Source organism: Lepidochelys olivacea (genome assembly GCF_965140295.1).
Source record: "Lepidochelys olivacea isolate rLepOli2 genome assembly, chromosome: 10".
Lineage (NCBI taxonomy): Eukaryota > Metazoa > Chordata > Testudines > Cheloniidae > Lepidochelys > Lepidochelys olivacea.
This window is the reverse complement of record NC_140420.1, coordinates 26,727,704-26,754,462: the sequence shown is the minus strand read 5'-3', so window position 1 is coordinate 26,754,462 and position 26,759 is coordinate 26,727,704. Positions and strand designations below refer to the sequence as shown.

At 42.0% G+C, this 26,759-nt stretch overlaps 1 protein-coding gene and 1 long non-coding RNA gene across 2 annotated transcripts in view; one reads left to right on the top strand and one right to left on the bottom strand.

Moving 5' to 3' along the window:
- Nucleotides 1-26,759, top strand: part of LOC311526881 (uncharacterized protein) — a gene marked incomplete at both ends in the record, with an annotated part of 366,035 nt that overhangs the window by 316,896 nt on the left and 22,380 nt on the right. The gene's annotated exons all lie outside the window — the stretch shown is intronic.
- Nucleotides 18,244-23,464, bottom strand: LOC311527872. The gene is made up of 2 exons (XR_014713469.1): nt 22,635-23,464; nt 18,244-19,722 (listed from the first exon to the last, which is right to left on the bottom strand). It is a non-coding gene; the product is annotated as an uncharacterized lncRNA (long non-coding RNA).

Genomic DNA, 26,759 nt, shown 5'->3' with positions numbered 1-26,759 from the left:
TTTCTGAAAGTCACCTCAGCATGTGAGCCTCTGTATCACTGGTGCTTGCGTGCAAAACAAGGTAGGAGAACATGTTCTTTCTCTAAACCAGGTAGTCTCCTCTGTTGATGATGATGAGTGCAGACATGCATGTCTTATAACAGAGACACTATTCAGTGAACAATTACTCTGGGGCAAAATCCTGCCCTTACCCTGGAAGCCACCCAAAGAAAGGAACAGTGGAGGCTGCATGTTGCAGGCAGAGTGGCTGAGGGTGGGGAAGCAGAACTAGGGAGGAGAAGGCACTAATCATAGTTTGCTGCTGCTCTGCAAAGTAGCAGTGTCTCCACCCCCATCCCCAGCCATTGTGATGGACTCCGTGGAGCTGAGGTGCTCTGACCAGTGTAGCTGGTCCCTCCCCCTCTGGCTAGGAGGAGGGATGCTGCCCAGCTGCTTGGAATGGGGAGTGAAGAAGGAGGTTTCCTGTGCCCTCTTTACCCCCTAGTTCACCAACTCAGCAGGGGCAGGATTTCACCCTAACTTTTAAAATGAATTTAACTCTTTGGAATTAGTGCTCTTGCCCTACTGCAAAGATAAAGGGCTGTGTAAAAGGATTTTGACTCTTTGCTTCTTGACAGGCAGTCTGTAAGCATGCTGTTGCTACACATTCAGTCCCTCTTCTGTGAGGACTGTCTTCATGGGCTCCTCCCCTAATCCCAGCCTTTTGGTAAAACATCAAACAAGCGGAAGTGGTTTCCTCCCAAAAGGTCCCCCCCACCCTATTGTGTTGGCAATCCCAGTTGCACATGTTGTGTATGATCTTCAGCATGGTTATTTGAATTTGTTTCAAGCAGCTTTCTGACAGCAAGTCTTAACCAAAGCTCTGAAGGTTTCTCCTACCAAAACCTCATGACAGCTTTGCTTCAGCCTTACAATGGTCAGTGCAAGTGCAAGTTGTTTTAATGGTGAATGGCCTTATTAGCAACATTCTGTTCTTGGAACGATGCCGAGGTCTAAGCTGGGTTGAGTCCCGGAAGTGCAGGGAGGAGCCCATTTGTACCTCTCATGATGGGAAATCAAACTATTTGGAAGAACCAGGACATGGCTCTCACACTCTGAACAGGACACAATGATGGCAGAGGGGGATATTTTTGAAGACAGTTAATCTTTCTGGGTTTCAGCCTTCTCTTAATTCATCTATTGTGACCAAAGCCAGAGACTTGACTTTCCTGTTCATAATGAAAAGCAGGCAGTTACATTACGAATAAATAGCCCACTCCTGCCTGACTACCAAGCTCGATGCTAACTACCATAAGCAACCTAGCTGGTTCATGGCAATAGCTATTAAGCTTGGTAAGAAGTTAGTGGAGGACTAGACCCTAAGATGTTAAATTATAAAACAGGGAAAATGCTATGAAATTGTAATAAGCCATTTAAGAAGACAATAAGGGTCAGCTGCATATACATGATTCTGGTATTGGTCATAGATCTCCCTGCTGCTGGGCCTGGTGCTGACTATCATGATTGTTGTTTATTTTTTCTAGCACCAAAGAACCCCCAGCCGAGATTGTGGTAGATGCTGGCCATCCACATAGTAAGAGACAGTCCCTGACTCAAAGAGCTTGCAGTCTAAATAGATAAGACAGACAAAGGGTGGGAGGGAAAACAGGCACAGAGGAGGAAAGTTACTTGCCCAGAGTAGGTCAGTGCAGAGCCAGAATGAGAAGCTGGGACTCCTGATTCCCAATCCAGTGTCGTGTCCACTAGGCCATGCTGCACCTCATGCACCACTAATCATAGCCATAAGCATTATGTGTGATAGTAAGCATTTGCTGTATCAGAGAGGACTTCAATCTTTAGAGTTGTCTGTTGAGCACCTTCTGAGGGATGTGTTTCAATCTGTGTAGGCCAATACATTTCCCAGCAAGGCACTGGGATGAAAATGGCCCTTGATAGTAGAACTGATTGGAACATTTTCATGACAATGGAATTTTACTGAAATATGGTGTTTTGTCGATGCTGATATGTTTGTGGAGATGTTGATTTTGATAAAGATTTTGTTGGGAAAGGGGTAGGGAAGGGGAAGAGACACTCACACTCCGTAGCCTGTGGGAGGCCCGGTTTTAAGTCCCTACTCCTCAGCCTGATTCAGAACAATCTGGGATGTAAAACCCTGCTCTGAATCAGGCAGAGCAGGGACTTGAACCTGGGTCTCACATTGGTACCGTCTTTGCGTTTTGTCAAATCTCCAGTGAAAGGGTTCTTAAAACAAATGTGCTGGATAATCATCTGAGGCTGCTATAACATGAAATATATTATAGCAGGAGATATACAATTCTCCCCCAAGAATTTTAGTCACAAATTTAATTAATACATTATTTTTTTAACATGCGTCATCAACGTGGAAGCATGTTCTCTGGAATGGTGGCCAAAGCATAAAGGGGCATACGAATGTTTAGCATATCTGGCACATAAATACCTTGCAGCACCAGCTACAAAAGTGCCATGCGAATGCCGTTCTCATTTTCAGGTGACACTGTAAATAAGAAGAGGGCAGCATTATCTCCTGTAAATGTAAACAAACTTGTTTTTCTTAGCGAGTGGCTGAACAAGAAGTAGAACTGAGTGGACTTGTAGGCTCTAAAGTTTCACATTGTTTTGTTTTTGAGTGCAGTTATGTAACTAACAAAAATCTATGTTTGTAAGTTGCGCTTTCATGATAAAGAGATTGCACTACGGTACTTGCATGAGGGGAATTGAAAAATACTATTTCTTTGTTAATCATTTTTATAGTGCAATATTTGTAATAACAATAATAAAAAGTAAGTACAGTACACTTTTTATTCTGTTTTGTAATTGAAAGCAATATATTTGAAAATGTAGAAAAATATCCAAAAATATTTAATAAATTTCAATTGGTATTTGATTGTTTAACAGTGCAATTAAAACTGCAATTAATCACAATTAATTTTTAATAGCAATTAATTTTTGAGTTAATCGCATGAGTTAACTGCACTTAATCAACAGCCCTATTTTTTAACAAATGAACAGAAATTAAATAAATTTTATAATTGAGCTAATATGATAGTAGTGTAAACATGGATCCTTACAACATCTCCAAATTTGCTTTAGATAACTAATTTACTAGTATGGTACTACAGTATAGGAAAATACTTTGTATCCTAGGAATATCTGATACTGATGCAAGGACTGCGAGCTTTGTTGTTTTATTACCTAGGGCAACTGAAAAGTTTTCATGGTCAACCACTCTTGGCTTGGGAGTTAGACGTGGATGAAGCAGTGAACTTTTGCTGTGATGGAATTCTAAACAAAATATTTTTGGTAAAATTTCCAAGAACAGAAATGTTAAATTGCTAGATCCAGCATAGACCCCTTTCACTCCTAGCTTGGGATAAAACTGTGTGAGGCACAGGCTGGAAGAAACTAAAGAAAACATAAGGATGGATGGAAACAGTTATGCCAGAATAAGAGCCAGCCTGAACCTTCTCACAAAATCTGAGGTAGAGTTTGGCTACCATTTTTGGACTGGTTTCTTTTTTGCAGTTTTCACCTTGATTGTGTTCAGAAGTTGAAGTATAGAAATACCATGGGACAGGCTGTTTCTGTATTATTTGTAGCTGAATTTCTGAATTTAGACCAAGACTGTGAAACATTTTAGATACTTCTCTAAACCACACCTCAAATCTCTTTTTGTGAGAATTGTCCATCCTTAATTGATTACAGTTATTCTGAATCTCAAAGAACTCAGAACAAACACAAATTCTGTGATGAGCTAATTGAGGGAAGAAGTGAGAGCTTGAGCTATCTAAACTATTCCTGGAGAGCATACAGAAGAGTTTTGCAGACTTAATCCTACAATATGCTAAACGCCCTCCTCTCCCATTGAAGTCTGAAGGAGCTCAGCATAATTTTATATTATCGCACCTTAATACTAATACCAATCTGCCGGCCTAAAGCCACTAAGAATTTACCCCATATGTGCTCATTATTAATGGATGAAATCTGTTCAGAAATACTGAATGTCTCAATACTAAACAGATTCAGCAGACCTGGAAACAGCAGGGAAGTCCATAGCAAAGGGAGAGCTAAAAAGTAGTTTTGCTCTTTCAAGAGGAATAGAATATGGTCTTAATATGTAGTCATGGATTTTTATGTTGCCCTTGTCTTGTGTTAATGGACTTAAATAGGTTTATGTAATTACGGTTAATATCAATATCGGGAGATATCTGAGACAGGAGTTCAAGGCTGAGAGTCATATGGAGGTCTCTGTGCATCTCTGTAATGTCCGACAAGCCACTAGCCTGTTTAACAGATTTGTAAATAAGCCTAGAATTATTTTGGTACTAATTCAGTGACATTTTACAAGACTCATGGAATGTCTCTTAGGCCGGCTAATGACTGTACTACATTTCATTGCAAGTGACAATTTCCCGGCATGAGCTCCTAACCTTTTGGAAAAGTATTCAGAGAGCCTTGTCAAAGAGCTGAATGTCTCTCTTGTTTTTCCTTTCTCTATGTGTGCAAAATCCTATTTTTGGCTATGGACAACATATTTTTCAGCTCTTTCTGTGGCAAGAGCCTAAGTTTTGGAACTCGTAACTGGCTACCATTTAGTGCTTTGGCCACTTTGGACATTACTTTGCCAAAGCAGCAATTCAGGGTCATGTTTGCAAGAAATTGAGTAGCATTTGGGGGACTCTATTGAGATCTTTTATTCATCCAAAATATTCTTCATTGGAACAGTAGCTTGACATGATGTAATTGTGTTACAGTTAATATAGATAACACATACCTTCTTGAAAAGTATGGGATTAGGTTTTCCTCTACCTTGGTCTATCACTGAAAAGATGAGCGGAAGAATGATGATCTGGGTTAATCTCCAAGTTCACTCAGAATGTGTGCTCACATCAATTGCCAAGTACAATTATGCCCTGAATTTTCTAAGGGAAGACTAGTGATGTTGAGTGCACAACCTGAGACATTTTGAAGGGGCCTGATTTTCAGAAAGTGCTGAGCACCCACCCTCTGAAAATCAAGTCTCTTTAAGGTGCTGAAATTAGGAGCCCAATAAACACCAGTCAGTTAAAAAATTGTAGGCCATATATGTGTCCAGTGTGTAATCTCCTTTGATTCATTTGCAATTAAAAACTGGCTAACCTGTATGTTTTGCATGCAAACTTGAGAAGCAAGCTTTTAAAACTTTACCCCAATGTGTGACATGATGTGACAAAGAGTGATCTATTATTATGTAAGCCAGAGGTTAACATGGGCCATCACTTTCACTCTTTTGTGGAAGGAACATGCTGTCGTGCAATCTTAGAAAACAAAATGTGGTCAAGTCAAAGCAGCATTGAATTTTGAAACTAAAGTTATAGTAAGCCCAACCGGCCTAACGGACAGTGCACTTAAGAAATTATTTCCCCGTCAGTGGAATCTTTTTTCCAGCCAGGCTTATTTTTGTTCTATCGTTCATTGTGCTCATGTGTCCTCTGTTATAAAGTACAGTTCCATCGGTGCAGTCTCTGCTTCGCTAAGTGAAATCCTAGTGCAGCCAGCTGTGATAACAAATTGAAGATTACAAACATACTTAATTAAAATGATAAAATATTTACTGTTCAAAACTTTGTTTAAAAAGTAACATGGTGCTAATGCTCCGAAATAATTTTTTTTTTAAAGACTAAGTGGATAAATTGCTTAAGGCACCACATCCCATCATAGGAACACTTAGAGAATTGGGGCTAATGGAATATCTTAAATTTTGCAGTGTTTCGCTAGCTAGTAGAATTAATCTAGAAGGCACTTTTAAGAAGTGCACTTTGTGGTATTGTGGTTATACTGATGATTTTTTTGTTTGTTTGTGTGGGGTGGGTTAAAATGTGACCTTAGTTCCCATGCTGTTGATGAAAAATACAGCAGCATTTATTAAAGAAAATCTTAATTCATTTCACAGGCACAGATGAGGAGGTCATATTGCAGAACTGTTCAATGGAGGAAGAAGTGTCTATCAATTCTTTTTCATGGAAGGGGGGAAAGGATAAATCACAAATTGATTTTACTATCATTAGAACTTGGCCTTTCTAGTTTGAGTTGGAAAATGTGCGTTATTGGGCAAGAGAGGGATTTTTTTGTTTTGTTTTGGTTTTTTTTTCTTTTGGTGACTGGATTTGGAACTGACCCGGAGCTTGTGAAATAATTAGAACAATAGTGCAAATCAGCCATTTCTGAAAAGAGTAATTTACTCCATATGCAGCTTCACAGCGGGAGCTCTCATTAATCAAAGAAGGCCATGTACATCAAAGTGTTCCTTGCTTGCTACAACAACATCCATCATACTGCTATTAAATGTGCTGTGGCAGGGCTTGATAAATATGATGCCTTTGATATGCTGATAATTCTGTGTATTGGCATGTTGCTGCCTGGAACTCCCTGGGTATACACAAAAATATAAAGAGCCATAGACTGTTCTAAAATTATACCTAAGCTTACTCTTAACTCTACTGAAAGACAGTTATTTCTGAAGAAAGTCTCCAGTATATTCTCTCTCTCACTAATGCTTAACAAAGTTGATTTTTTTTAGTCATCAAAATATTGCAAAATGCCTTCTGTGGGTATATTTACACATGGGATGCAGCATCAGCTGAAAACCAGTTTATATACGATGAGCTACTTTTATTAGGCAAAAAAGTATTGATTATTGTGCAGGAACTTGCAGAATGAACTTAAAATTAGTAAGAGCCCTGAAATGAAACAATAAGGAAATAAAACATACCAGGGGTGGGAGGGAATCCTATTGGAAAGAAATGTCTTATACATGATTTGTTCTTACTGAAACAAAATGTGTTTATAGGAGTTTTAGTACTTTAGGCATATAGAATATGATCCATTAGCTAGTATTAATTAACTGCCTTCAGGGTAAAATTTGTCTGCTGCCAAAATGGCTTGCTGACTATTCAAGCTCAGTGAGTAACAAAAATGGCTATGCTGCAAATCTTGCTGCATTGCCACGTCCGCAGTAGGAGATGGGATTTTTTTTGTTTTGTTTTTTTGCTCCATTCAAATTGTGATAGTTCAAATTGTATTTACATAAACACGAGTAGTTGAAGGCGGAAGAGACCTGGTTTTAGGATTCTGGTTTTTACTGTTTACTGAACCAGGACTTTATGGTATAGAAAATGGAGAACTGGGCTTCCCCCCAACTCCCCTATGCCAAGCTATGGTTTCTTTTTGCAAAAAGAAAAGGAGTACTTGTGGCACCTTAGAGACTAACCAATTTATTTGAGCATAAGCTTTCGTGAGCTACAGCTCATGAAAGCTTATGCTCAAATAAATTGGTTAGTCTCTAAGTTGCCACAAGTACTCCTTTTCTTTTTACAAATACAGACTAACACGGCTGTTACTCTGGAACCTGTCATTATGCACGGTTTCTTTTTGCTTTCTTAAAGGAAAGTAAATTAGACCCTGCTTGCTAAAGAAACTTGAACTCCAGCACAGCTCATGTTTGGCATGGAAGGGGCTTGGAGAAATGTGCTCAGCAGGCACCCAGCCTGCGAGCTGTAGAATCTATCTGCTGTCCCTCTGTGTGGTGTCTTGGGGGTCACAGGATCTGTGAATGAGAAGCTCAAAGTCCCCTCCCATAGTTGTCCTTCCTGTTGAACTATGCAGAGCTAAAGAGAAGGCCCTCTCTGTTGCCCATGGTAGGTACAGAGGTGCCCCTGCACAATCCCACTGGGGGCCCTAATGCTGTGTGTGAGGGAAGGGACAAATGCTGCCCTCTGTACCCCAGCGAATTTTCTCACTTTGTGAGCCTGGGGAGGGATGGAAAGAGAACCGGAGTGGCTTCGAATAGGATCGCCATTGATTACACTTTCTGTAAGGCAGGCACAAGCCTTTCCAAGGCTGAGCATCTTCCTCCTCTCTTCCCCTCACAAATGCTGCAGCCCCCTTAATCAAGCAAAGCTCCCACTAATTTCATGTAGAGTGTTCCCTGAGTAGAGCTCAGTTGACTAAATCTCTGTTTTTCTCTCTGGGTGCTGAGAGAGAGAATATTGGAAAGCAGGGATTTGTTCTGTATTTGTACAGCTCCCAGCACAATGGGGTGCTACGGTAACACAAATAAATGATCACTCAGGGCTCTCATTTTCCATGGCGCATGGTGCAGTCCAGTGGCTTATCTGCAGTTCATATCACAGAAGGGGGGGAACCCTCTTCAGGCAGCCAATATTTCCTCCCTCTGTGTTTCATGTATCCTCTCAGCATGCTGATGTTAGCCCACTGCACCACCCATGTGGAAGTAGAAGGGTGAGCTGAGCACCACTGAATACTGAGATGCTTTCCAATGCATCACAATTACAACACCACCTGTGCTAAACAACTGAATGCTGCTCCATTGTTAGCACTTGTACAGCATTCAATCATCCTCTAAATGTCTCATTTGTCGTCTGTGATAGCTTGCAGTGTGATGCTATGGAGGGACTTTGAGGGTGTGTGCCTCTCAAACACTGCCTCCAAGGAAGTGGGGATTTCTTTCCTTCTCCTTTTATAAGCATGTTTTTTTAGAGATGAAATGGGTGTTCTGTGTAGCTAGTGACATAAACATCAAAGCACAAAAAAAGTAAAAATCCAGTTTGAAAAAAGAAATGTGAGATTGAATCTATAAAGAAAGCATTGCCAGGACATATTCAAATGACAACCCATGCAAGTTAGTAAGAGGTGGGGTCAAACATGCTCCCAGAGGGAAACAATGATGTTATTGTGTCAGTATATTGGAAGCTAGTTTGGAACTTGTTATTGTTTCTTTGTTTTATTTATGTTACTGTAGTGCCTATGAGCCCCATGGGACCACGATCCAGTTTTGCTAGGTGCTGTACAAAAACAGAACAGAAAGACAATCCTTGCCCCAAAGAGCTGATGATCTAAGTATAAGATGAGACAACAGATGGATATAGACATGGGGACGACAAGCAAAACAATGAGAGAGCATCGTGTAAAGGGATGAGACAGAGAGGGTGGGAGAAGTTGGGAGAACGCACATGCAGAGTGAACAGTGTGATGTTGGCAAATAATTAATACCACAGTTTGGTGGGCGGGGGTGTGGATGGGCTTCCTTAAGAGAGGATCAGTTAAATGGAAAGAAAAGGGATAGGGACGGGGATAAGAGGATAAGAACAGGCAGTTGTGGAGTGAACTGAGGTGAAGAGACTGAGAGGAAAAGTAGGGAGCAAGAAAGGGGAGAGGTGGAGAGAGCCAATCAGTGCAGGGCAGAGACAGTCTGAGGACAGTCTATACTTTTGACTTGCATATCTAGAGGTTCTGCTCTGACTGCTTCTGCCCCTACCAGCTGGAGTTTCTGGTTGGCTGCTCTTTGCATTTGTAGAATGCTATATATATATATAGTGTGTGTGTGTGAAGGGAACATAATTGTAAATGCTGCAATGCTACATTTCTGTTGTACGTAAGACTGTCCTTTGTTGTTATTACCACTTTTGGATGTGACTGTCCTCTGTGTGCCTAGAAAAACGTCATTGAGAACCCTTTGCGTAATTTCCCACATGCTGACATTAAGATGCGCAATTAAATATGAACTATTGCTGAATGGTTCTGGAAATAGTATGTGATCATTGGCAGTGGGTGTCATTAAAATGCCAACAATGCCCCAGATTTAGCACCGGTGGTATTGGAGGTACCACAGTAATGTTTCTGTTTTACCTGTGGGGAGATCATCTCAGATATCACTGGGGGGTAACTCTGGTGTTGACTTTTTAATGGCAGCAGCTTACATCTTTGAGGGGGGCCAGGACCACCATTGAGCAAGGTACTTCAGCACATAACTAACTTCAATCACACGTTAAGTTCCATTGAATTTTGTGCCTGAAGTTAGACATGGGTTTAAGTACCTTGCTGAATTGTGTACAAAGGCCTATTAGCACTACATACTATCATGACTGGTGATCTATAAAATATTACAGTGACTGGAAATATATAAGTATGAGAAGAGAGCACGAATTAGGTGGCACCAGCTATGGCTCAGGTATAGTTCCCATAAGTGAATGTAGTGAGCAGTCTAAGTTAGGTCTATCCGTCGAATGGGAATCGGTGTAAAGATGACCAAGTCACAGCCTTGCTCTCCTAAAAAGCCCAATGTGTTTTTACCACCTTTGTTATAAATAACCAAAGAAATTAAAAAGGCCTAGGTTTGTTGCTCCTAGGACAATATCAGAGTGTGTCCCAAATCATGCCAAGAACAGTGTCTCTTCCTTCTACTCACAGATTTAAAAATAATCTTGTTGGCTAAGAAAATAGTCCCTGTCATAAATATAAAGGGAAGGGTAAACCCCTTTGAAATCCCTCCTGGCCAGGGGAAAGCTCCTCTCACCTGTAAAGGGTTAAGAAGCTAAAGGTAACCTCGCTGGCACCTGACCAAAATGACAAATGAGGAGACAAGATACTTTCAAAAGCTGGGAGGAGGGAGAGAAAACAAAGGGTCTGTGTCTGTCTGTAGTCGTTTTGGCCAGGGACAGAACAGGAATGGAGTCTTAGAACTTTTAGTAAGTAATCTAGCTAGGTATGTGTTAGATTATGATTTCTTTAAATGGCTGAGAAAAGAATTGTGCTGAATAGAATAACTATTTCTGTCTGTGTATCTTTTTTGTAACTTAAGGTTTTGCCTAGAGGGGTTCTCTCTGTTTTTGAAGCTAATTACCCTGTAAGATATCTACCATCCTGATTTTACAGGGGGGATTTCTTTATTTCTATTTACTTCTATTTTTTATTAAAAGTCTTCTTGTAAAACACTGAATGCTTTTTCATTGTTCTCAGATCCAAGGGTTTGGGTCTGTGGTCACCTATGCAAATTGGTGAGGCTTTTTATCCAACATTTCCCAGGAAAAGGGGGGTGCAAGTGTTGGGAGGATTATTCAGTGTTCTTAAGATCCAAGGGTCTGGATTTGTAGTCACCTAGGCAAATTGGTGAGGCTTTTTACCAAACCTTGTCCAGGAAGTGGGGTGCAAGGTTTTGGGAAGTATTTTGGGGGGAAGGACGCGTCCAAACAGCTCTTCCCCAGTAACCAGTATTAGTTTGGTGGTGGTAGCGGCCAGTCCAAGGTGTAATATTTTGTACCTTGGGGAAGTTTTGACCTAAGCTGGTAAAGATAAGCTTAGGAGGTTTTTCATGCAGGTCCCCACATCTGTACCCTAGAGTTCAGAGTGGGGGAGGAACCGTGACAGTCCCTGAGAAAATTAGGCAAAGTCAGGGCCCTTTATCAGGAGACATTTGCAATATCTGGAGCAGTAGCCTAAAGTTATGTTGACATTGCAGCCTGTGTCAGCAAAACTTATGTTTCATGGGTGTGAATATTCTACCACCTTGAGTGATGTAAGTTACACCAACATAAGTGTTTGTATGCACAGAGAGCATCTCCTGCCAACATAGCTTATGGCACTTGCTTAGGTGGTTTTTTTTTTAATGCCGATGAGACAGCTCTCTACTGTCAGCATAGAGCGTTTTCACCAGGCACACTGAAAGCAGCACAGCTGTATTGGTACAGCTGAGCTACTGCAGTGCTGGATGATTAGACGTACCCTAAGTCTTTTGCCTTACAAATAAAGCTAGTGAACTATTTATCAACAGCCTTAAAGACAGTAATGGGTACACTGAAAAGGTATCATTTGGAAAATGCATAGTGTCTTGGGCAAGATATTCATGTTAATGGAATTAATCCTTCCAGACCATGATAAAGGTGTTCCATCAGACCTGTTTTTTTAAATAGATTCTAAAAGCTTAGAAAATTTAATCTTTACTCTGTTGATCATTCCGTTAAACAAACCCCAAACTTTATGGTTCTGAAGCCCTGAAATACCGTTTAAAATATAGCCATGTAAAACCTTTCTTGAAGTTAAGTTAGAAAATTACGATATCTCTGATTTATCCCAATTGATTTGGTTACTTTAAAGTCCACACCATTTTTATTTTTTTGCAAAACGCCAAGTAAGTTGGAGAATAGAGGGGATCAGTTAAGTGAAGATCAAAAATAAATATACAAACATGCACATCATGGTTAAAATTTTCAAAAGTGACTAGTGATTTTGGCTATTCAAAACATTTAGCTGCCATTTTTGGATGCATTAAGATGACCTGATTTTCAGAAATTGCTGAACCCCCTCCCTTTAGAAATCAGGCCTCTTTCAAGGTGTCTCATACTGGGTTACCCCAAAATGGAGAAACACCACTGAAAATTTTGTTCTGCTCTTAATACCAAGAATTGTTCCATGTTACTCTTATAGAGGGTCCATGAGTTTATTTATTCAGATAGCACTTGCTTTTTGAGAGGTGCTTTCCAAACACTTTACAAGGATGGCTCCTCCTCAAGGTTGCTCACAATTTAAGGATAAGCAGACAGAGGTTAGGGAAAGGGTAACAGTGGTAGGCAATTTATACACAATCAATTCACTGTAAGAAGCAATGGGCAATGAAGAACTTCAAAGTGAGTATGTTGACTTACAGAATCTTTTATGGGACTGGAAGAATGGAATTTCATGCCTTTTCAATTCCTGGAGGATAAAAATATCTTGCAAAGACTGTGTTTTATTGTATTTCAGCCCCAGATATGCCTCAGTGAGGCATTGGAAATTTCAGTGAAAAGCATAACACACAATACAGATTCCAACATATGTAGTTTTTATTCAGATTTACTCCGGACACTGTTAATTTCAAATTGCCAGCAATAATCTCTTAAAGACTTGAAGCAAAGAAACTCGATCAAAGTCTCTTTTGTTTGGTTGGGATTTTTTTTTTCTGTAAGTGACACGATAGCAGACTGGCTGTTGTTACTTTGGGGGGATGATAAATATTTTTCAATCTTTGCATAACAGGGCAACGATGCCATAAATACACATTTATCATGGCATATTCATTCTGGCTGTGTGATGCCAGATTCAGGAAGTAGGAAACTGCCAGACACTTTTCAGTTTTTTAGTGCATAAAGAATATTGATCATTATTTACCCACTTCACAGACAGACTGCAGAAGAGGAGGTTAACTGTTTTTTGTTAATGTTAAACGTAGTGCTCTAAGGTCAACTGCTGGCCATTCTTGAAGGTTTTCCAGAAAATGGGCACTAGTTAATGCTATAAAAGCAGTGTATTTGTGAAGCTGTTTCTTGCCACATTCTTGCACCCATCCAGATTAACCCGGACAGGGGCATGAATTATCTGTAAGGGACCAGGTCATGACATTTACTCCCTAAGGGCTCGATCTTGCAAAGTACCGAATGACCTGAACTACCAGTGAAAATCAGTGGGCCGTGATTTTCAAAAACACATAATGATTTTGGGTTCCCTCAATTTTTAGTTGGGCTTTCTTCAAGGGGTCTGATTTTTTCAGAGGGTGGATGGTCAGTGATTTCTGAAAATCAGGCCCCTTTGCAGACTCTCAGTTTGGATGCCAAAAATTGGGGCATCCAAAACCACTAGTTATTTTGGAAAATGTTGGCTCGTGCCTTTAAGGACTTGATCCAAAGCCCTTTGATGCCAGTAGAATTCCATTGACTTTCTTGCATGTGTGTGGGCATGAATTCCAACCGTACTGCAAAGAGAATTCAGTATTATCTATAGCCAGATCTTGACTTGATTCAGTTGCCAATCTATTTTGAAAAACTGACTTGTTTTTCTAAAACTATGGAGAATAATACATAATTTCTATACAAATGTGTCAGTTGGGAGGGCAATCTCTCAGAAAAAGAACTAATTAAAATATAACATGATTTGTCCAGCTGTAGCTATCAACTTATTTTGCCAAATGAAGTTACACAGGAGTGTGTTTTCAGAGTAGGAGAGTAAGGTTTATGACTCATTAAGAATAACAGAGTTGTACACCTACACTGTAATTCCTGAAAATGTATTTTTCCTTCAGTACTGCATATGCTGTATAGAATGACAATAATTACAGAAACTAATTGAATGAGATAGTCATAACTCTAAAAGTCATATTGCCTATTTCAAAATTGTTTATTTCTTGAAATAAACCATCTTTACACAGTGAACAGACATAACTTCCCTTGTAAGTTTATTAAACTCATTACATTTCTCTAAATATGTTTAAAAATGAATGCAGAACATTTAGTAAAGAATATAGATAAATTGAAAATATGACATTCATAAAATAAAATCCCAAAATGATATTTCAGTGAAATGATTTTACAGTTTTGCTTTTCTATCCAATAAAAAGAAAAATATGATCATGATTCATAAAGGAAAAAAATCATTAAAATTAAAAATATCTTTTTAATTGACTCAAGTAACCCCCTACCTGATTGAAACCACTGATAATACTGAAACAACAAAAAACATGGAACTAACACAGGGGTGGGCAAACTTTTTGGCCTGAGGCCCACATCAGAGTTGCGAAATGGTATGGAGGGCTGGGTAGGGAAGGCTCTGCTTCCGCAAACAGCCTGCCCCCCCCATCCGCCCCCTCCCACTTCCTGCCCCCTGACTGCCCCCCTCAGAATCCCCCACCCATCCAATCACCCCTGCTCCTTGTCCCCTGACCGCCCCCTCCCAGGACCCCCCACCCCCTATCCAACCCCCCCGTCCCCTGACTGCCCTGACCTCTATCCACACCCCTGCCCCCTGACAGGCCCCCCAGGACCTCTGACCCATCCAACCCCCCCCCACTCCTAGTCCCCTGACTGCCCCCTCCTGGGACACCCCGCCCCAACCACCCCCCCAAGATCCCACCCCCATCCAAACCTCCCTGTCCCCCCCTCCTGGGACCCCCTGTCCCTAACTGCCCCCCCAGGACCCGACCCCCTATCCAACCCTCCCCGGTCAGGAGCTCAGGGGCTGGGCAGGATGGTCCTGCGGGCCATGGTTTGCCCACCTCTGAACTAACACAACATTTGCAAGCCTTCACATTGTTCACTGTGCTTGTATGTTACATCCTTTCCTTTCTGCTTTCTCTTGTCTAAGCATTTTGGGACAGGAACTGTCTATTACTTTGTACAGCACCTTGCAAAATGGGACCTCATCTTTGGTCAGCCTCTTGGCACGACCATAATGCAAATAATAAGATGATTTTTTTTTTTTGCTCGACCTTAGAGAAGCTGATATAGGGTAGAATTTTCAAAAGTGCTTGGTGTTGGCCTAACTTTGTTTGCATTGATATCAGTGGTATTTTTACCAATGAAAATCCCACCCATAGTGTTCAAGCATCTTGAATGAGCTACATCTTTCATGTAAAATGACTTAATTCTTCACTGGCTGAAAAGTTAGCTATACTTATATAATGGTAGTAGTTATCCATTTGTCTGTCATAGGTCACCTTCTATTAGAGAAGAGTAAGCTATATATAAAATGAGGCTCTTGCAAAAAAAAAACCCCAAACTGATTGTCAATATATGTAATATTAAACTTATACTTTCAAGGCAATTTTTCTGTATGTATAGGTCAGGCTTTACCCTCCTCACTGCATGCTTCCAAGGTTGTATTGGGATTGCTAACATTATATTTGGAACACACATTAGGCTAATATTAATGCCACCTGTCATTGGCAAGTGTTCTAATCAGCTTGGTCATCTTTTCCGTATTTGGATGGGTTTAATAGTTAGGTCCATATGCTTAACTCAGTCCATACACACAACTGTCATTCTGTCCATGGGACCTCATCATATGGACAAAGTTCAGTGAATGACCTTTAGTGATCAGTTACCTGCTCTGCTCCATGCAGTTTGCAGTTTGTTTGCTAAGCAATCGTGAATTTCTGCCTGGTATACTGTCTTTTAGTACAAACTCTTCTTTCATTCGCTGAATTGCCTTCACTGACACTGACAATCTTCATCAACATTCATCCACTATGTCATCCAAAACAAGATGATACATTCCACCTTTGCACCCAAGGGTGTTTAGTGTTCAACCAATTTTCTATGAGTTGCTTTCTTGCACCACTCTACATCATTGGACTCCAAAACCTAATTGTACCATCTTCTGCCCTCTGAAACTAGCTCATTTTTCTCCAGCCGAGCCATCAGAGATTCTGTCAATCAAGATGAAACATGTCACATACAGCCTTTGCCTCCCTGTTCTGTATTCTCTAGGCTATTCATTCGAAAGAAGTGCAACAAAATGTTTTAAAATGTAGGCTTAATGTTCACTTTCTTTCTCTCATCAAATGTATCTTAATTTTTAGCCTGCTCAGTGTGCTCTTGCCCAGCTCTAAGTAAATGAAAACTTCAATAGATGCTAATAACAGATCTGTACAATTAAAAAGAAAAAAAAAGAAAGAAAAAGCCTGACGGCAATTTATTTTAAAATGTACTTTTACAAGATTTCCCTTATGTACCTAAGTACAATATAGTCTATTCATCATTTCCATATGCCTTAAATATGATTATAATATCTGATGACTCTGTTTAATTATATTAGTTTTTTCTCCTTTATTATAGTCTATCTAAGGGGTACATAAGCCTCTAATAGCAATTGGGCTGGTCAAAACAGGGTGACATTGATTCAAACTCACAGGCTACAAGTATTCATTATAAACAAAATCTGTCAAATCTTTTCACTAATAAGGGTGTAGATCTTATTACAGCCTCAGGACAGCATATAACTTATCCTCTGACACATTATGTGAATTTTATGTGCCTACTCTATAAAAAGTGCACAGTTTCCATAGCAATTTTGGTATTTATTTGATACATGATATGACAGCAGGTACCATTTTCCCACCTTCCATGATAAATAGGGTTTTTCCCCCCCTCTCTACATTAGGATGCTGTTAGAAATCAGCATTTTGCCCTGACACCACAAACTGGTAATATCAATAATTTGACTCAGATGTTTGTTATGGCAGTGAAAACTTCTCTTTTTATTATCATTACAACTTTTTTATTATTTGGGCTAGCAATTTTGAAGGCATAAAGTAGGGATGAAAAGATAAAGGTGGAGAACTGGTTCAGAAACACTAAGGATCAACCCAAAACATACAGCTCACTCTGACAATCTGATCATTTTTAATTTTTAAAAAGTTTAGTTAATTTAAATTTAAAAAATGACATCTCTGCATTTTCTGTTTATGACCAGAATTTAGCTAAATGCAAATACAAGAGAGGTTGTGTGGTGGCCTGGTTGGAAACAGCAGGGACTATGAGAAATTTTATAAAAAGTTGATGTGTGTGAGATTTTTCACCTGACTAAAGGTCTCAAAAGCATGAGAATGTGTGCTAGGAATGGACCTTTCAGATATCTGTACTGGACATCATCTGAAATGGATCTTTCTGGGGTTTGTCCATGACTAGTTCTGTCTAGAGCTGGAAACATAAAAAAAATAGTTTTGTGAAACATTTTGAAATTTCAAGTTGTTTTTACCTAGAAGGCTTTGAAACAGACATCTTTTTGGTTTTAGGCAAAAAAAAAATATTTTAATAAAAAAATTTATAGATATCATTATAGATTTTTTTCACTGATCCAAAAATCCATTTCTCAATAAACTATAACTCCTTTGTAAATGTTTTGATGGTTTTTAATTAAAAAAATGTTATTTTTTCTCAAAAAATAGAAATTTTGACATTGGCAATATTTTGCAGTTTTTGAAAAAGGCAATATTTTGATGAAGAATCATTCAGAATACTTGGACCAATGCTCGTTCTGTACATATAAAAAAGATTAATGATTTCATTTTAATCCAGATCTAATAGACAGAGATTTTAAGACAATCATTTGAAGCAAGACATTTATCAAATAGCACTCATGAACTCAGGCCAAGGTCACTTGTGCCTTTTTCATTCCCACTCTGAGCAAGCATTGTGGCACTTTTCCATCTGACTAGAGGGCACAGCACAAGGCGTAGGAAAACTGTCATCATGTCATGAAAAGCTGGTGGGATAACTAAGACTATTGCTGTATAACAAGGAAGTCTCATTGCATTTACAGTTCAGTCTCCACTAAAGATGAGCATAGGTCCTCCTGACACATGGATCTATTCCGATTCAGGTTAATGTTCAAGTTAACAGTACTGAGAGAATGCATCCTTTTAAAATGTATTATGCTACAGGTCAGCCCACCAAACTTTTCCACCCACTCTCTGTCCCCTTTTAATTAGCTTAGCACCTACTTCTGATCAGATCAACTGGGAACAGGGAGGATGGACAAGAAGGTGATCTGGGTGTTGCCGGCACCCAGTGCCGAGAGGCTGAACAACAGCTTGAGTGGTTCGTTACCCGGTGTGCTACACCCAATAATCACAACGGGGTGGAGAAGCAGAAAAGTTTATTTGCAGCTGCAAAAAGGTACAGGGAGAATAAAATCTCAAATCCTGCACACCAGAGCAGGAAGTTACACAGGCTTTTATACATCCTTTTTCCCAGCATACTTATCCAATAGCAAGCTGCTCCAAGTATCCATATAGCCAGCCAATCCAGTTCCCAGCTAGTTCCCTGATTCTCTGTATCATTTGTTAAACTATACATAAAGCTGCTTTATTCAGCATTGTTCTTCCATATCTCCCCTGTTTGGCCTTGCTTAGTTTCAGGCAGTCTGACTCTGCAACATACTGTTGCAGATTCTCAGCATAACTGCTGTGTGTGCCTCCAGGCGGGGGGGCCAAGGACACTTGGGCCTAGCACGCAGAGCTGCTGCGAGTGCCTCCAGGCAGGAGGGGGGGGGCCAAGGACACAGGGGCCTAGTGTGAGGGGGCTTCATCGACACTTGTGGTCTTCCATCCCCTCGAGTTACCTAGTGGCCATGCCCCAGTGTTCCCAACAACTCCCCCCTTTGAGAACACTCAACAGCCTTGGCTCTGAGTTTTCTCACTTGGGCTTGCTACATTGGAGATATTAACTGGACGGCAAGTTACATTTTCAAACCCCTTTTTTGTGGTAAGATTATTTGTAAGTGTTTCCCTAAAAGGGGAGGAACCATTACACCCACACTGTTGGCCTCCCCTGTTGGTCTTTATCCAGTACCCATCAGCCCACTGTGTAATAACACAGGAGCTCTTTCCCACAGGATGCCCATAGGGATCAGATTGGTTTTGGGTAAAACATAACACTCCCTCAGTGAGTACTGCAACTGAATACTCCTGGTCCTGATAGGTGGCTTGCTGTAAAGAGGTCTTGTTCCAGAATGGTGAGTCCGTTCTTTCCTGCTCTTTGGTGGTGGCTAATTCTGCTAGGGTCAAGGGCAGCATGTCAAGGGGCATTCCCGTTTTGGGGGATAGTGGAGTTGGAGCACACACCCAGCAATCAGTCTGGTTTGTTAAAGTAGCAACATGGTGCGCAAGCAAAACAAAGGAGTTATGCTCCCGATATGCACAATTTGGAAATACCAATACAAAGAATAACAATGTTACCCAATTAATTATTACCAGAGTCTTCCCAACCCAGGGTCTCCAGTACCTGGGTGGGCCCATTTTAGCATTAAGGTGCCCGCTATTTGTGTCTTTTAAACAGTAGCTTTAGCCCGAGATCGTTACTAGATGAGGAGTCAGCAGGTTGGACGGTCCACGGTTCTGCTGACGAGGGGGCAGGTACTGCCTTCAGACGAGAGTGATGGATCCAGTTCTTGTGTCCCTCGATCTTTGCCGCTGTATGGGAGATCAGCAGGACGGTATAGGGTCCTTTCCACTTTTCCTGGAGAGGCTTGTCTTTTCAGGTGCGAACAAGCACAGAGTCACCGGGCTGTAAGGAGTGAACGGGAGAGTCCAAGGGGAGAGGCTGGGAATCCTTGGTATACCTGTGAAGAGACAAGAGAACAGCAGACAGGGAACACATATACTGTGACAAAAAAACATTACCCAACTCCCATTCCCCTGACAGAACCGGGGTGCCATTCATAGGCCATGCCCTTCCAAACATAATTTCAAAGGGACTGAGCCCTAATCTACCCTTTGGGAGAACGCGGATACGGAGTAGGACGAGGGGCAAAGCATCAGGCCATCGCAGTGAGGCTTCTTGGCACACTTTTGAGAGATGCCGTTTAAGGGTCTGATTGGTACGCTCCACTACCCCACTGGCTTGCGGTCTCCAGGGCGTATGGAGTTTCCAGGGGATCTGTAAGGCATGTGAGATGCTTTGAATGATTTTTGACGTGAAGTGTGTCCCGTTGTCAGATTCCATTCACAGGGGCAGTCCAAAGCGAGGAATGAGCTCCTTAACAAACTTGAGGGCCACTGTCCTGGCAGTGCAGTTACGGCATGGGAAGGCTTCTGGCCGTCCGCTGAACCGATCCACTATAACAAGGAGATATTTGAACCCTTGAGTCTGGGGAAACTCAGTAAAGTCTATTTGCCACACTTGTCCAGGGCCCGGAGTGGGTTCTAGGGCAGCTGGTGGCACAGGATGTCCCGGTCGGGGGTTATTCTTTTGGCAGACTAAGCAGTCCGCTTGTACCTGGGCAGCCAGGGGTCGGAGTCCGGAAGTGATAAAGTATTTTCCCATTAGCTGGATAAGTGCTTCCCTGCCAGCATGAGTGGTTTGATGTAGTTTCTGCAGCACTGGCCGGATTAGGCCCTTTGGTAAGAGGACCTTCACTTCTGGGGAATGGAGCCATCCCTCCTTTTCCCGGAGACCGAGTTTGTTAGTTAGCTGTCTCTCCTCCCCAGAGTACTGAGGGGTTGGAAGCTCCCCTACTGATGGGATAAGGGCATGCATATGGGCGTTCTCAGCCTGAGGGGATGGCAGGGTGGCAGCATGCTTAGCCTCTCTATCTGCCCGGGCGTTACCTCTGGCCACATCTTGATCCTCCCTTTGATGGGCTTTACAGTGTACCACCGCCACTTCCGAGGGGAGTTGTACAGCTTCTAGGAGCCGGAGGATTTGGGGCCCGTACTTGACTGGGGAGCCTTGGGCTGTCAGCATTCCTCTTTGCTTCCACAGGCCAGCATGAGCATGCAGCACACCAAAAGCATACTTTGAATCAGTAAAAATGTTGACCCGCTTTCCTTTTGACAGTTCAAGTGCACGGGTCAGGGCTATTAGTTCGGCAAGCTGGGCAGAGGTCCCAGCAGGCAAACCTTCAGCTTCCACAGTGTCATGGAGGGTCACAGCAGCATAACCCGCCCTCCTTTGCCCATCTATTACAGTACTGCTACCATTAGTGTACCACTCATAATCTGCATTTGGGAGAGGTACATCCATTAAATCCGGACGGCTGGAGTACTGGACATTTATGATCTCTAAACAGTCATGTTTCTGTTTCTCTGTTTCTGGCAAGAGGGTGGCTGGGTTAAGGGAGGGGCAAGGCTGTAGGGTGACTTTAGAGTTCTCTAACAGCTTAGCCTGGTACCGAGCAATCCGAGCCTGGGTGAGCCAAAGCCCTCCCTTTGCCTCCAATAAGGCTCGGACCATATGGGGAGTATAGATTTGCATAACCCCTCCCAATGTTAGCTTCTCGGCTTCCTCAAGCAATAGGGCAGTAGCTGCGACCGCCCGTAAACATGCCGGCCAACCCTTTGCAACCTGATCCAATTGCTTAGAAAAATAAGCCACAGGACGCTTCCATGCTCCTAACAGCTGTGTAAGCACTCCTAGGGCCACCCCCCTTCGTTCATGTACATACAACTGAAAGGGCTTAGAGAGATCTGGCAGGCCCAGAGCCGGGGCTTCCATCAATTTTCTTTTCAGGATTTTAAATGCCCTGTCAGCCTCTGGGGTCCAATAGAAGGGGTCATGATCTGCTCCTTTTACACAGTCGTACAGGGGTTTAGCCCACAGTCCAAACTCTGGGATCCATATCCTGCAAAAGCCTGCCATACCCAGAAATGCCCTGAGCCGCTTACGGTTATTTGGAGAGGAACTTGACAGATAGATTCCTTTCTCTTTTTTCGCTTGAATGCTGACGCTCCCCTTGCCTTAGCTGTAACCTGATCCCTCTCCACCTCAGACAACAAGGTTCTCAGGAGGATATTACAGTCGTCTCAATCGGCTTGTGACTACTGAGGCACCCCTCAAAGACTGATATAAACCTGCTTGCGTTTGTTGAGAATTCCCCAGCCTGTGTTTTAAAAGCTGCTAAGTCTATTGGATTGAATGGCACATGGGTGTAAACTTGCATAGTGGTAGCCTGACGTCCGTCTGCCCCTGGGCAAGCCACAACAGTCTCGGTAAGCAAAGGATAGAGTCCCACAGAGGGGGCAATCTCTGTAACCCGAGGCATCCTACCCTTATACGGTGGGGGTGTGGGGGCCGAAGGGGACACCGGCTCTGCCATTACAGTGGGGGTTGGGGTCTGGGGACTAACATTAGCTGCTACCGAACCAGTCGGAGTCAGATTACAGCGCTGTAAAATATCTGGTCAAGTACATAAAGTCAGAAACAAATGCGCATACATATGTTCATTCCATTTACCCATTCACTGACAAAACAAAACTAATTGGAGGATCGTGTTGTAATTAATTGACCCTCCTGGTGGCCACCACTCCTGGTCCTCTAGTTGATATTGAGGCCAGTCAACTGTACAGAATCGTTTTAATTGGCTCTTAGTCATCGGATCCGCACCAAATACCTTCCAGTTTGCTAGAATGCACTCTAGGGGCGTACACCATGCCCTAACCTCTGAGCTCTGTCCCTGTCCCATACCTACAGGGTAACTCTGGGCGTCCCCAGGTTCCAACAGAGCATATAATCCGGATTTTAAAAGGATCCTACCTTATCCAAGGGACCGGTTCTTCACCGTGGCCTGCAGCTGCTCCTCCCCCACGTCTAAGGGACCGGTTCTTCACCGCCGTCCACAACAGCTTCTCCACTATATGAGTGCGTTGCACCGTTGTGCCCTCTGGGGTCGATCAAATTGCATCTCCTCCGAGGCCCCCGATGAACTCACCGGTGCGCGCTGGGCGTCGGTTCTCGCCGCAATCCTCGACCTCCAGGAGGGGTCCGGGCAAGGCTAAATTGCAGCCTCGAGCCCACCCAGGGACGCCAAAAGCTGTTGCCGGCACCCAGTGCCGAGAGGCTGAACAACAGCTTGAGTGGTTTGTTACCCGGTGTGCTACACCCAATAATCACAACGGGGTGGAGAAGCAGAAAAGTTTATTTGCAGCTGCAAAAAGGTACAGGGAGAATAAAATCTCAAATCCTGCACACCAGAGCAGGAAGTTACACAGGCTTTTATACATCCTTTTTCCCAGCATACTTATCCAATAGCAAGCTGCTCCAAGTATCCATATAGCCAGCCAATCCAGTTCCCAGCTAGTTCCCTGATTCTCTGTATCATTTGTTAAACTATACATAAAGCTGCTTTATTCAGCATTGTTCTTCCATATCTCCCCTGTTTGGCCTTGCTTAGTTTCAGGCAGTCTGACTCTGCAACATACTGTTGCAGATTCTCAGCATAACTGCTGTGTGTGCCTCCAGGCGGGGGGGCCAAGGACACTTGGGCCTAGCACGCAGAGCTGCTGCGAGTGCCTCCAGGCAGGAGGGGGGGGGGGCAAGGACACAGGGGCCTAGTGCGAGGGGGCTTCATCGACACTTGTGGTCTTCCATCCCCTTGAGTTACCTAGTGGCCATGCCCCAGTGTTCCCAACATGGGCTTCACTGCATGTGAATATAAGCTGAGCCTCTAGAAATGGAATGAAATAGCCTGCATTTCTGTAGCTTTTGCTATCCCTCTTTTTCTGCTCTTCACTTGAATGTATGTGATCTATTTGGATTTTAAGAGGTTTCTCAATACCATGTTGCTTACATCTGTTTGCAGCCTTTAGCCTCTCTCACTTTGAGGCACAAGCATCTTCAAACCTTTGGTGTAATTAATTCAGCTCTCTGGCACCAGTTGGGTCATGAGAATGGAACGTGCAAAGTGTATGACTGGTAAATCCCCCTGAGCACTGAACTCCTAAATAGGGCTTAGGGCTTAAATAGAATTTCAGTGGTGCATATGCTAAGCTTGTGCACATGGCTGAATTTCTACCTAAATAGGCAACCTAGGGGGAAACCTTTAAACTCCTCTTTAGTGATTTGTGTGTTGGTTTGTGTCCCGTACCACATATTAGTTTGAGTGGATCAATATTTGTGTGTAATAGATTATGTTAGAGATGAAATATATGGGCTTGCATAATGACCTCATTGTTTGATGTTTAAAGCATTATTAGATTTTACAGTATGGATGGTACATTGATCTGCAGGTGTAATATGTGGTTATGCCAGGCAGCAACATTGGTTTCTGTTAAGTATATTTTCGGTGAGTGTTACTGGTGTGTACATAAATATCTGGATTAATTTACAAGGAAGTATGGTAGTTTTTGATCTAGGTTAATTTTTATGTATCACAAATTATTGGTTTGTGTTATCTGCCAACAATATTGGCTTAAACTGGTTGATGTGCAAAAGAAGTGCTGATCTTTCTCTCATATATTGATTTATCAGCAAATTGTATTGCTTTTTATGAAAGAGATTACTTCCTATTTTTCAATCTTATTCTGATTGGCTAACAAAGATTCCACTTTATAAAACTCAGATGCATCTTGCCAGGCATGGTTATTGTTGTTTATTACTTCTGTTTTATTTCATATCGGTTTTACATTAATCGCTGTAGTATCTGAGCTCCTTCCAGCATTTAGGGACCCTAGCTGAGAATGGGACCCCATTGTCCTTGGCACTGTACAAACATGGAATAAGAGGCAGTCCCTGCCCTGAACAGTTTACAATCTAAATATACAAGACAGACATAGGGATATAACATACAAGGAGAGTGAACATGAGATTGTCTGCTAATGTCATGTTATTTCCATAGTGCTTTTGTTGGTTTCTTTGGTTTTGTGTTTTAAATTACATCATCAGTATCTAGAGTCAGGATTGACGGATCGGACTCTGGAATCTCTTTGGTTATTCCAGAGGGTTGATCTGAGTTAGTTTACAGAAGGCCAGCCATTGTGAACCTTGGAAGTAAGGCCCTTTGTTTCTCCACAGGTATGTGGTACAGAACATACATGATCTGAGACTTTAAATCAAGGATGGATATGATGCAGGATGTGCAGCGTGAGGTTCTATGGCTTGTGCTATGCAGAGGGTCAGACTAGATGATCATATCTTGAAAATCTATCAGTCATATGAAGGACCCTGCTGCGGCTGCTTGTCTCTGCTCCTGTGGGCTGAGTCGTTGAGTGATGCCTCACAGCAGTTTGTTTCTTTCCTGAGCTCATGTGTCTGGGAAGATATATTGAGCCATAGAGGTGTGACACTTCTCTTAGCATGAGTGAGACTTGTCTCTGCCAGCTGCAGGTCAGCTTATTGACTCCATCGGCCACGGATAACAAAAGCCCTCCCCTCTCAGCCAACCCAGGCTTTGCTGTCCCTCTGCAGGTTAGCAATAAGCACACTCCAACCCCTGAATCCTCCATGCGTCTCTAAAATGTCCAGCCCATTTCACTGGACATTCACAGTATTCACAGATTCATTACGCCCAAAGAAGCGGTACAGCCCCACTTACCAGTTTCACCTCAGATCACCACTCTGCTTAACTCACAGCGTTGAGATATGCTTATGTGAAAAGAAGCAAAAGGGTATGTAACAAAATACTGAGGTTGAGAAGTAGTAAGTACAAGTAGTATTGAAAACAAATGGCTACATGAAAAATAAAAGCATAACACACATTCTAGATCCTCCACTTAATTAACAAGATACTTTCCTGCCTACTGAAATTTAGTTCACAGTCATTGCAGCCATTGCAGGTTGGCTGTGATCCTCCTTTCATAAGACAGAGCACGTGGACAGTTCATCTCCTTGGTGAAGTATCCAGGGTCTACTTCAGTATCCACAAAACTCCATTGTCATTACTCACAAACTGGATATCCCCCAGCTGTTTTTTTTCCCCTGCATCTTTCCTCTCTTGTAGTTTTTGCACTTTTGATTAGCATCAGGCCCAGTAATACAGAGAGGCCTCCATTGTGATACATACAATACTCAACACATGCATAACCAGACGGAAGATATCAGCCTGAAAGGAACCTGGCTGAGGGTTTGTCACCTCCTGGAGACCTGACTTTAATTTCAAAGCTTTAAGAACATAATTTCGAGTATAGGTATGTAACTTCTTAAATGTTATCCTTACATATATTTCACAATGATTAAGATGATCAGTAAGCTACTGCCTCTCTGTAGAGACCGCACATGCCACCTTAGGTGGATTATTATGCACAAACCTGACCTAGGGGATCCCAAAAAAATCCCTTTGCCCTTGGCAAAAAGGGTCGCTGAGTCACAATGGCTGTTGGTGCCCTGGAGTTGGAGTCTCCCCCGGGTAAACCCAGCTAGGTCTCGGTTCCCCCCATGCATATTACCTATTTCTTGTGTGTACACTCACAATTAAAGAAAAAATAATAAAGCAGAGGAAAATTTTGCTCATTTATTTATTTATTTGTATTAGGGCTGTCAAGATGAAATTAATTTTTTAATCATGATTAATTTTTTGAGTTAATCGCATGAGTTAACTATGATTAATCGACAGCCCTAATTTATGTTGCAACACCTAGGGGTCACAACCTAGTCCCAGATATCACAACTGGTTCAGCTTTCAGATTTTTGGAACCCATTGAAGGAGATGTTGCAATACATGCATTTTAACCTTTTTACAGCAATTTTTTTTTAAGCTAAACCAGTACTTCTCTGGTTAATCTTTATAATGCTTTTCAGTGGCAGAAGCTCTTGTCTCACTTCCTTTGTACTATTCAATATCCTAAGTCAATGTGCAAGCGCTCATGTGGTGGCTACCTTGATCCTCAGCTTACCTTGCAGAATGCAGTTTAGAAGAGTGTAGGAAGATAAATTGTATGATTGCAT